The sequence below is a fragment of the Sturnus vulgaris genome, chromosome 18, assembly GCF_052056855.1.
Source record: "Sturnus vulgaris isolate bStuVul1 chromosome 18, bStuVul1.hap1, whole genome shotgun sequence".
Classification (NCBI taxonomy): Eukaryota; Metazoa; Chordata; class Aves; order Passeriformes; family Sturnidae; genus Sturnus; species Sturnus vulgaris.
The window spans coordinates 998,420-1,010,514 of record NC_142260.1 but is presented as its reverse complement, the minus strand read 5'-3'; the positions used below and the strand labels follow the sequence as shown (position 1 = coordinate 1,010,514).

The 12,095-nt window shown below is 41.3% G+C and overlaps 1 protein-coding gene across 15 annotated transcripts in view; it reads right to left on the bottom strand.

The window, feature by feature from the left end:
- The window catches only part of PLEKHA7 (pleckstrin homology domain containing A7), a 135,224-nt gene that overhangs the window by 118,276 nt on the left and 4,853 nt on the right, over positions 1–12,095 (bottom strand). Inside the window, exon 1 of one of the 15 annotated variants that reach the window (XM_088175654.1) lies at positions 83–150. The exons of the other annotated variants lie outside the window; for them this stretch is intronic. The gene's annotated coding sequence lies outside the window, so the exon portion shown is untranslated. Of the gene's footprint in view, positions 1–82; positions 151–12,095 lie in introns of those variants that run through there. 15 annotated transcript variants of the gene reach the window in all.

Sequence of the window (12,095 nt, the reverse complement as noted above, 5' to 3'; positions counted from 1 at the left end):
TAATAGTGTGCAAGTACCAATCATCCTCTGTTTCACCCACAATTTTCGCCTCCTATCTTGGCATACATTTGTTAATACTCACTATTTATGGATATTTTGGTGGAAGGCCCATCAGTAAGGACGATGCCCATCCTGGCAAACACCACCTGCAGGGAGGAGTCGCTGGAGGAGAGGGTCTGGGATGTCAAAAGTGCAGCTCCAAATTCATGACCTTGGCACAAGCAGGGAGCGAGGCTCTCAGGCTGCCAGCCTGAATTTCTGATTAAACAGGAGCACATCCATCATTTCTGGAGAGCCATGAGCACGTCCACAGCTGCAGAATGAACAGGGGAAAAAAAAAAACACCACACACCACCCTACTCCTTGCCACCACCACCCTGCCGTGCCCTGCACCCTGCTCGTGTCCTCAGTGACACTTTCCGTGTCCTTGCTGCAATCTCAGCTCCCCTGTCCTGAAGGGCTGGTCCAGCCCTCCCCAGCCCTGTTCACACATTGCTGCATTTCTGCTGCTGAGCACAGGAGCTGCACCACTGCTGCAGCTCACTGCAGCTCTGCTGAGTGGGGCTTGTGAGGAACACTCAGTGAGAGTTAATGCAATTATGGACACACAAAAAAAAAACAACCTCACACACCTTGCAAATCCCCGTGCCCAAGGCAACAGGTAGAGCACACTTGACAAGAGGTGGGACAGGACAAACACGGCCAGGTGAGCTAACCCAAACCACAGCACGATGGTTTCCCTAAACCTCGCTCACAAAATTAAATGCATGCCTACCTACTAAGTTTTAGGCTAGAGTTTAACTACCTAAGGAACACACATGGATATTAGACTGTTCCAAAATAAACAGCAACAACTGTCTTCTTGATTTGGGTAGTTTAGGTACAGAAATTTGATCTTTTTAAGTACTGACAGAAGACCAGCTCTATTAAGATTAGAAACTGTGAACTCATTATCTATCATCTAATTTCACCATGCAGCTTAAAAACAAAAGGCCTCGACAAATGCCTCAAAGTGGATGACAAGCTTGAACATTAACTGCTGCAGAAATTTCATTTTCTAAAAAGGTGATCTTTAAGGTCACCAGCTGAATCATCACTAAATAAACTTCTACATTTATTAACCAAGTCAGACATCATCTGTTATATTTCAAGATTTCCCCTCTCATAAAAAACAGGAGTGAAGCAGGCAGTAAATGCATCTGCCCACTCCTGTAACAGTGTACACAAGCAGCACAGACACCTGATTTCATACCAATTATATTAAGTGATGCAGAGATGAAGTAGAAAACAATTTATACATGTGCTGAGTTACAGGAAAAACAACTCCTATTTGTTTTAATAACTTCATTATTCTCCTGTTTATTATATAGCTGTAGAAGAGACTTTATAAACAAGCAAAGCTTTGGTAAGTGTGGTGTTATTGTTCTGGTTTTGTTCTAGTGCTTTATGCTCACAAATCACAAAGCATTCACATATTTAAGGAACACACACAAAGATACTCTGTTCCAGTCAAAGATACCCTCTCCAGCTTAACTGAAAGCGTTCTCCCCTTTTCTTTGTCCTTTTCAAACTCCTGGAATGTCAGCCACAGAGCATTTTACAGAAGTGCAGTGCCTATGTTGAGGTACTGTACTCTCTACACCCAACAGTTTTGCCTGCAATAGAATGGCAGCATGTGACATCCTGAAAAGCACTGCAAGGATGCACATCCTGCCCAAATTAACATTCCCAGGATTTGGCCCTGGCTTTGGAGCACCAAGCAGACGTGCTCTAGTTACACCTCCTAAGGGTACACTCTTTGTTTTCATAGCTACTCTATTTTTTTTTTTCCACACCAAGTAATTCAGCAATGACAGAAGTGAAGTGGGGGTTTCATGTTTCCTCCTTTACTGACCAGTACACAACTGAGTAACCTCCTCAGCATCCTTGGAAAAGCTCATGTCCAAACATTATCAACATCCAGCTGCTCCCAGTCTGTGCACTGCAAAAAGCAGAAAATCTCTTGGGCAGCACAAAACCACGACCTTCACTGTTCCAATGGTTCAAAAACAAACAGAGCATTTATGGTTTAAAATATTTCAAACAAGTGTTTTTTATTCTGGTGTATAAATAGAAAACTGTTATGAAAAATATCCAGCCTGTTCAATAGCCAATCATCTCAATTGAAGACACTATTTTCCAAAGCCATTCTGAAGGCACCACAAGTCATAAACAAGTTGAAAACTACCATTTACATCACATGTATGAACAAAAGCTGTGTCTGAATAAGGCTGCCTACAAACACTTGACACTACAACAGGCCCTTTATCATAGAATCCAAGAATTTTAACAATTTAAAGTAACAATGACATTTTGCTGGAACTTGCCTGGAATCTGCTCCTTGATTTTCTGGATAGCTCTCCACTAGAATATTTACTGTACTAGCAGCATCTCTGTAAAACTCCCCACCCAAAGCCTGCCCTCTGACAATTAATGCTGATTTTCCACAGATCCAGCATCATTTTTACCTCACCTGTGTATGAACACGAGTTCTGCAGTTCTGTGCTGATGCAAATGTTAATTCCTGTCATTTCCACACGTGCATGTGTGGGAAGAGGGAGGCTATGTTTGTTTTTAAATACACCTAGCACAACTTGTCATACTTCCCAGACTCTAGATGATATGAAAAAGGTTTTTGAAAGGTGTTTTATTGGCAGCATGTATGGGTTTCAAGTCATGCATGTATCTGCAGGCAAGCACATTTTATTGCACAGGGGTCTACCTTTGGACTGCTACCAGTGTCCCCTGCATTCAACACCAATTTACAGCAGAATTTATAGAGGAAAACAACAAAGATTCCATGAGTAACCCATGCCAAGCCCCAATTAAGACTTTCAAAACAATAATTACTTGGTGTCAATTATGCCAGCACTTCTTATATGAGCACGTTTTAAGAATCCAAGCAGGCCTAGCCAAAGACTGCAAACATTTTATTAGCCTTTATTCATTCAACAGAATTCTCTGAAAGCATCTATAAACCCAAATCTCCAGCAGCTGTCTACATTTTTTATTGTAACCCTCAGCACTGTGAAAAGAATAGGCCTTTAGTTTGGAACTAGTTATTTTTGCATTTCTATACAGAACCACAGTAAAAAGATTTAAAAAGAGACAGGTTAAAGGTTTTGAATTGCAATCCTAGTCTTAATAAACTCTTTTTAATGACTGAAACACTTTCCTTAAGAGTAAATAATAGGAGCTACCAACACATGCACCTTCTCATTGCAAAAATACTCCATTTCTGTAACAGCCTCAAAATGAAGTTGTTAGGAGACACAGAACTCAGCTGGTCAGGGATTTTTAAATGCAATATTGAGGTTATCCTTTCTGTCAGCACATATGGAGTTTGCTGCCTCCTCTTTCAGAGCACAAGCATTACAAGAAAGTTTTCACAAACTTCTTTTTCAAAGCCAATAAAGTAGATTCTCTTTTAAAGGGGAAAAAAAACACCAAAACAAATAAAACCAAACCAAGCAATGGAATAATCCAATTATTAGCAAGCAAGCCACAAAAACAGGCCCATCATATACAAAAACACATAAATATCAGGAAAAATATACAGCACAATTTTAAAAATCCCCCATAGAAAACTACATCAGGACAATAATTCCTGTTTTTCATGATGAACCATGCCAAATCGAAGTGGATAGCATTATTACAAGTTATTTAACTGATGTTTAGAAATTATTGGTGCCAACATACCCCTCCACATGAAGCACTCAGAAAGGCTTCAGACATTCAGACATTCTCTAAATGCTCATGCAGAGATGCTGCAGGACCAAATGACAAAAGCACAGCTGTTCTCCTGAGGCACAGCACACCACTCACTGACTTTTAAAGGCACAATTCCAGTACAAATTTGATTTATGAACTGGAGAAAAAAATACCAAGTGACTGAAGTAAATAAAGCTAAAGGTCTTTCCCTAACTTCACCTCTTATGGACAGAAATCAGATATTATCTTTAAATTTAATAATGCACAGGTTCGCTATTATAAAAATAAAGTGTTTTATTCTAAATGTGAGTTTGGTGGAGCAAAAAAAAAAAAAAAAAAAATCACATTAAAACTATCCAGGCAATTTTTGCTGCACACAGACAGAAATTTTGTGTCAGCTTTCCAAGCCCTCAGTGATGTTCCTCCAGGATTTGCTGATGTCTCCATCCAAGTCTGGCCCACCAAGCCGAGAGCACGAGCCATGGTTTGCAAAGCTTAAACCCCCATATTTAAAAAAAAAAACAACAAACAAAACCAGAAATCTTACCACAACTGTGCTCTGCACTCGGTGAGATTGGAAAGCCCCCGAGGATTCCCTGAGGTGTCAGAACAACGCCAGCCTGGCACAACAACTCATCCCTGCCCTGGATGCTCCTCCTTGCAGCCACACTTGCCAAGGAACGCTCCAACACAGACTTCACATTGGAGAAACCCTCCTGGCACCCTGCTCCTGCAGCTCCCCTGCCAGCAGAGCCCCCTTTTCACATGAGGATGGAGATTTTGGGAATGGGGCTGAGGGAGGGGAGGGCAGGGAAGGGGAGGGATGCTCTCACCTGGAGGACACCACGCCAGGTGAGCGCCGCGCCCGTCCCGTGCACCAGGATCCAACCACAGCCCAGCTCCTCCAGAGCCTACTGGAAAAAGGGTGAGCAGCTCCAAATTAAATGGTAGCTGAAGATTTTTATTTTTTTTTTTTCCTGCCCTTTTACAGCAGTGCTGATGGCTGGTGATTAAATGCAAACTCTGTAGAATGTTTGCATAATGATATCTTGCAATATTCAAAGCACTGCGTGTTGCTGTGTACAGTACACTGCCTCTGGTTTTACTGGCCTCATATTCCATATAAACAGAAGAGAAGGATGCACTCTCCTTTTATCAAGACCTCCCACACTGAACCTCATTATTTTAAATTACTGGTCCTAAAAGGAAAAACAATTCTAGCATCATTGTTCTCTTTAATATCCAACTTAATTCCTTGTTAGTTCCTCCAATACTAGGCAGATGATTTAAATAAACTTCACCAGACACAAAACTCCAAATGTAGCACAATTCTACTCTGAATTCTCAGGCTTTATGTGATTACAGAAATCATTCAAAAATCCCACCTTATCCAGGAAGACAAAGATCTAAACCTGTTCTTGGCTATAAAACCAGAGAAGCCTGGAGAAAACTAAGAGCCTAGAGAAAAGATCCATCATTTCAACTGTGTTTTTCGAGACTAATTAATCCGAAGTGAGACATTTAAAAAGTAGATTTATTCCTTAACAGTTGGCACCAAATAAAAGCCCTCTCGTGGCACAGCAGAGCCCTGCAGAGCCTGCCCTCGGCTCCTCCAGCTTCTAGAACAAGCAGCTATGACTCAGGGCTTGTTTTGAAACTCAAACGAGATAAGGAAAGCAGGTAATAAACTAAACTAAAACTGCAGGTATCATTCGGAGTTTGAATGCTCGAACCCAGCCCAGTTTCTCTATGTGCCTCTTTAATTGTTTTTTTATTTTGAGTGTCAATCAGTGAGTACATCTGGCCCTCCTATAAAATCTGAGCATAATCCAATTCCTGGGGAAAGCTGCTCTCTGCTTGGAAGGGAGCACAGTCACTCCAACACGTTCCTGGAAGGGGAGGTTTTGTGCTTCTGGAAACCTCTTTACTAAAGGAAGACGTTGGAATTGTTTTTATACATCTTTAACAGTAGGCAACCATTTCCAAGACTGCCTCACTTCCCCTCACCTCACACCACCAATTCTCAGATGTACCACTGGTTGTGAGGGGAACAATTAACTGATTGACAGAACTACAATCAACAGGTTTTCCTCTCCTGGAGCAAAGCCAGCACAGCACACATTTTTCTGTCAATAGAAATGTGGCTGCAACAGCAACAATTCCTGACTTGGAAGCAGCATCTTTCACACAGGTATTATTTTTGCTGCTTTTCTAGCTCTCAGCCTGCCAAAATGATCTTAAAAGTTCATTTGCAAGCAAACAAACAAACGAACAAAAAAATTAAGAAACCCTTTAAACCAAAGTTAACCCTCCACAAGCACTAAAATCCTGATGCCCAGAAATGAGGAGGGGCCTCTCCCATCCTGAGCCTGCAATCCAGCAAAGAGCACATTCTTCAACACATCCCTCAGAACACATTCTTCAACACATCACTCTCTTGGTTGCATCTGCTCAACCAAGGGCAGTTTTTGGCAGCCTCCCAAATTATTCCTTTTATTCCTGAGCAGCCTGGGTCCCTCACCCTGCTCCTCTCTGAGCTGTCTGCAGTCAGAGGTGCTGCTCTGATTTTCCCAAGCCCCAGCTCCAGCAGGCAGCACTGTCTGCAGGCACAGGAATATTTTATTGCAGCTGCCAGGTCACCTGCAAAGCCCCACAGCAAGGTCACACTCGCTCAGGTGAGCTCACTGCCAGGGCTGGGCTGAGCTGGCAGCAGCATCCACAGCAGCAGGTGGGAAATGTTCCACCTGAGACCAACATAAAACACCTTGGCCTTTTGCCTCAGTGCAATAATTAAAAAACCCTCCACAAAACAGTTTTACCATCTAATACAAACCCTCAATCAAGCACAAAACTTTAGTTAAAATATTAAGACAACTTTAGAACACAAGATATTTTTATTATCTGAGTATCTGACACTTTTTTCAGACACAAGCCATCCACGGCATCTTCAAAGTTTTCAGCTGAAGTTCCAAGAACTTTTTATAAATACTTGCTACAAAACCAAAGCATTTTAAAATGAAGCTACTGTTTAATATCCAGTGAAATCACAAGGTCATTTCATCTGTAAGAGCACAGTTGTAAACTCAAAAGAGTTAGATCTTTTTTCACAAGAGCCAGTGAGCATGCAAAATTTGAAGACATTTCTCCTGAAATTCTCTGGATCACCTAGCAAAACCAGAAATACTGTTACAACACTTCAAATTGCTCAGTGAGAGAGAAACCACCAGAGTCTAAAAATCCATATTATTGTAAATCCCTCAGCAAGGACTGCTCTGCATCAGTGCAGCAGCTCCTGCTCAGCACACACTGGGTATTTATGTAAAAATTCCTCAATCAGGTATTTTAATAACTTGTGTTTAACCTTGACACCGGATGCTCTGGGTTAGTAATGTTAACTGTGACTTCTGCTTCCACCTGAAATGGTTTTTAATCCTTCAGCTTCAAGGAGAATGCAGAAGCAAAACCTGAATTCCATGCCCAGCAGTCACATGCCACACCGAGGAAACAAACCTAAAGTCATAAAAGTGAATTCTGTTCTACTTCTGTCCCACAGCACACTGCCATAGACACATCTCAGTAATTTTAATTTCCCTTCCACCACGGTGGTGTTTCAATATTTCCCCAGACAATTCAATATTCGCCAGGAAATGCAACTCTCAATAAAGACTCTGCATCCAGGGCTGTAGCTGTCACCCTTCTCAGGTGACAATAAGGGGAGAAAAACCAGACAGTGCCACCTGAAAGCATCTGTTACACTGCCACATTTCACTGAAATAAAGATTTATCATTCCACATTTCAACTGGAAAAGGACTAAATATCCTGGGAAATGAGTATATCAAAGCCCAACTTGATACCTGTAATCTCTTCATTTGAACAATTTCATGTAATGATTTCACATGAGAAGTAAGTCATTGACTTTTATGTTTTTTTAAATGAGTTCAAAGTGCACCTCACTACAAAGCCAACTGGAAGAGCAAAAGGAAAGAGGTTAGGCTATTTAAAATTGAATACTGGGAAGAATAAAATGCAGTGCTGAAGGAATAAATCTCATCTCTAAGTGAAATAGTTTTAGGCAGTCCAGCATTTCTGTGCTAAAAAAGTAAAGCACAAAAGTAACATTTAAACAACAGCATTAATCTGTGACTTCTAAGGAAGAAAATAAAAGCATCTGCTCAAGCCACTTGACAATATAATTGTCTTAACTGGAAAGCAAGCAAAGGTTTTACATTTAAAAAACTGCATGTTCACAAATCCCACTCTTTAAGTAAAGGAATTTCAAAATAGTGTTGATATTCTGAGATGGTAACAGCAAACATCAATTGTTTGATAACTGTCATGAAATGGATTTCATCATCTTGCAGCTAACTTTTATTAACTTAATTTTAATTTTGTCCAGGAGATTCAACACGGTCTTGAATCCCACGTCCTCTGTGGCACAATTGTCTACATGCAGATTTCTGTCAGTGTTATCCCAGCATGCAAGCAGCAGCTGATGTTATAACTGCTGATCTTCAGCAGAAGGTACAGAAAATAAGAGAGCTTTACCAGCCAGTGACAATCACACCCATTAGCACGGCTCTGTCCCCAGATGTGTTCAAAGATTTTGCTGGAAAAGATCTAACAGATCAATTCTTCCAGGTATTGGGATAAGGCCCAGTTCTTTTCTTTGATTCAAAGCAAGCATCGAATTCAAGCCCTCGGAGGTTAACATGCAGAGCCCACATTTAAAACATCTAAATATTGGCTTCAAAAGACACACATTTAAAAAAATAATTACGTTAGTTTTTGGCCTCTGATTTATGCTGCTTGATAGAGAAACATTGCATTTATCTTTTCATTGCTCTCCTTTCTATTGGTATCAATTTCCTAAGTTAATCAAAGCAAATCTTCCTTCTCCTTCGAAAAAGAACCAAAAAGTAACTGCAAAAAGAACAATAAACATGAAAGTTAAGTGAAAGTTGCTGCTCAAGCATTTTGAAGATCAATATAAGACTCTGACATCTTGAAACAAATATGCATTTGCAGAAGGCAGTGACTACAATTTTTCAGATTAAATAAAAGAGAAAATTAACAGCAGCTTTCCTGCTTACTCATATTTTACAGAGTCTATACAGACCTCTTTGAAAAATTCTCCTGCATGTTGCAGAATTAATGTGTATTTTCAAATGTTTCAGTCAGCTCTTAGTTCAGGATATTTGGTCTCTGGTAAGTAAATATCAATATAATAAAAGTCCTCACTTGACAAAGAACTGTAAATAAAATCCAGCATTACTCATACGCTTCATTTCAGCAGCACATCCCAATCTCATTTTAAAAGTTTTGGTGGTTTCAGTTGTACTTTTTATTAAACTAAAGATAAAACCCTTAAAGATACAGATAAGCAATGAGGAAAACAAGGATTTAAACACCAAACTTCAGGCAGAAAAGCACATACCTGCTCTGTATTGGTAACAAGATTTTGTACCTGTCTAGACAAGTCAGTGACATTCCTGCCAACTACTCCGTGGCAGACAATCAAAAAGAGAAGGGTTGGGCACTTAACCAAATTCTTCTTGGATTTTAACATCTTTAATTACGAATCTGCTTTTAAATTAAAAGTTCTGCTTCTAAGGACATAGAGCAGACCTTGTAAAACAGTCTAATAATGCTGTAGGAAAAGACAATTAAGCTATAAATAAAATGCCCCATCTTTTACCGTTATCCAAACCAAGGCCATTAAAAAAAAAAAAAAAAGTTTAAAAAGTACATCTAGGAGGCAAAGACGAAACAAATTCGATTTAGCAGCAAGTCAGAGTCTCCAGTCATAGTGGCTAGAATTGGATGTGAGATTAAATAAATGTGACACCAAATTTATTCAAGTCTGTCTTTGCAGAGGTCCAGCACTACAATACTGAAGCAGTACATTTAATCTGTACCAAAGAAATGTAAATATTTGAGATAGCAGCAAACTTGGATCAGTAGTGAGGTTAAAACTCATTTTAGGATAATCCATCTGCAGCAAGAGGAATGATGGGGAAATGCAGGCTACAGAACACATGGATTTCACAGCACACATTTCTGTTTTTTCTGAAGCACTTGCTAAGATTGTTCAGGATTGCCAGACCTGCCTGGAAAAATGCACCTTTTTGCTTCCTCCATTTATAAAATACAACAACATCTTGCACTGTTTTCCTGCAGATAAATAATCCTTTTCACTAGATCCAGTTGCTAAAGTTTACTACTGATAGATTGAAGAAGCAACCTTTTCCAACAATACATGTAGTGTTAATATCAAGATTCTGCTGTCCCAAATATTTGAGATTCTCCCTTTTCTGGCAGACAATGGGTAATTAATAAAATTACAAGTGTTGAATAAATTATCTGTTTCCTCATCTGATGTGACAGGCATATTGCACAGTTGTAAAAGCAGTCTGAAAAGTAACTCAAGGTTATGAAAACTACTTTTGAGCCTACAGCAGTCCCTGCCCAGCACAGCTGTAGGACTGTATTTATTGTTCATCTTTAGACAGACTTTCAGAAATATTGAAACCCTCACTGCCATATATGCCTTCTTTGAAAAGACACACACATTCACCTGCACAGATCCAGGGAATGCAGAAGTGGGCACTGCTTTAGGGAAGAGGCTGAATGAAGTTTTTCTTACACATTAATATTCAAAAAGCTGGAATGTGTAGTAAACAAAATGTGGAGGCTGGCAGCTTTGAATAACGAGTTCATGCCTTTGTGTCTGAGCTGCAACACAAGGAAGCCACAGAACCCCAACCAGAACAAAGGAATGTTGCTCCATTTCCCAGAAAGTTTTGATTTCCAGAAGCATTCAACACCTAATAAAGTGAGAGCTCCAAGTGTGTGTTATCCTTGCTGGCCTGTTCAGGTAGTCAAATTTAAGTTTTCCAACACATGTGTATCTTGGAATAAAGGCAAACAGATTAATGACCTAAACTAAGTACTTTGTGGGGCAGCCTTGCTTTAAAAACAAACTCGAGCACCTTCCCTTCTGTGCTCCCCCCTCCCCTAAGGAATTCCCAACATCCCTCTTCATTCACATCCCTGCTGAACCCAACCACACCAGGCATTTTCCCTGCACACAGCTCCAGAGGGCACTCTGAAATCCAGGCACCATCAACAACACACAATTCTCCCACTTTCCGGGAGCTGAACTGCTCAGCACTTCCTTTGCTCCCTGCAGTTGTCACCCATCCCTGTCCGAGCACAAATCCATCAGCACCGACTGCGCTCGTTAATGAGAGAGCTCCCATTTGACCTGTCATCAAAAAGGACACTTAATTGTTTCCCCAGCTGGAACGAAACACAGCTAACTGTATCCAGCCAGCACATCCAATATTCCCAGCTCGGTTCTGCTCTCAATCCAGGACACAAAATGCATTAAACGGGCTGTGACCAAACCCAGAGCTGCAGAACAAAGAGACGCAGAGAAAAGACGCAGAGAACGTCGTACAAGCAGTGAGATTTACTCTTACTGCATACAGTCCTGCTTTCCCATAGCCCACACGGAGCCCTTTCTTCCAGGAAAACGGCAATTGCAGGGATTCCCCGGGCTGGCAGCTTTCCTGCCGCTGCCAGAGCCAGCAGAGGCCGCCCCAGACCAGGGATCGCTCCCGCAGAACTGATGCGCTGCCAGCACCATCCCCACCCTACACAGCAGCCACTCCTGGAGCTCCCTTCTCAGCCCCACAAATCACCTCAGTCAAGTCCAGCCCCCCCTCCAGGGCAGCTCCTGACTGTAGGTGGGCACTGGTGGCCACAATCCACAATTCTGCACTTGGTGCTTGGAGCTCACCCACGCCAGGTCCTCTGCCCCTTGCTGAGGAACCACTCCAGCTTTCTTTCCCTCCAGGTTCCCCCACTCTGTCGCACACAAAACCCATTCATTTCACCGTGAATGAGAGGCCAGCCTCACATTTTGTAGCCATGGTGCAAGCAGAGCATTTCTGGTGAAGTTCTCACTATTTCTGGTGTAGTTCTCCAGCTACCCAAGCTTTATTCCACTCCAGGAACCCTCCCCGACTGGAAGTGGCCCAGCACAGCAGACACTGAGAGGTGAGCCCAGCCTCACACCTGGGTTTCACGTCATTCATGCACTTATTTACACATTTCCTTCAGTTTAAGCACAGGGTCAAGAACCACAAAGGACATCATCTACACAGGAGATTTCATTATGAGGGTCATCATTATTTCCTTACTTATTTCCTTCCTTTCCTTTCCTTGCTGTAGTATTCTACAGCAATAACCCTCATGGAGAACAGAGCAAGAAATAATAATTTGTTTATAGCAGGTCAAGGAACACATACTAAATAGTGTTTTAGCCTACCTAAACAGCTAC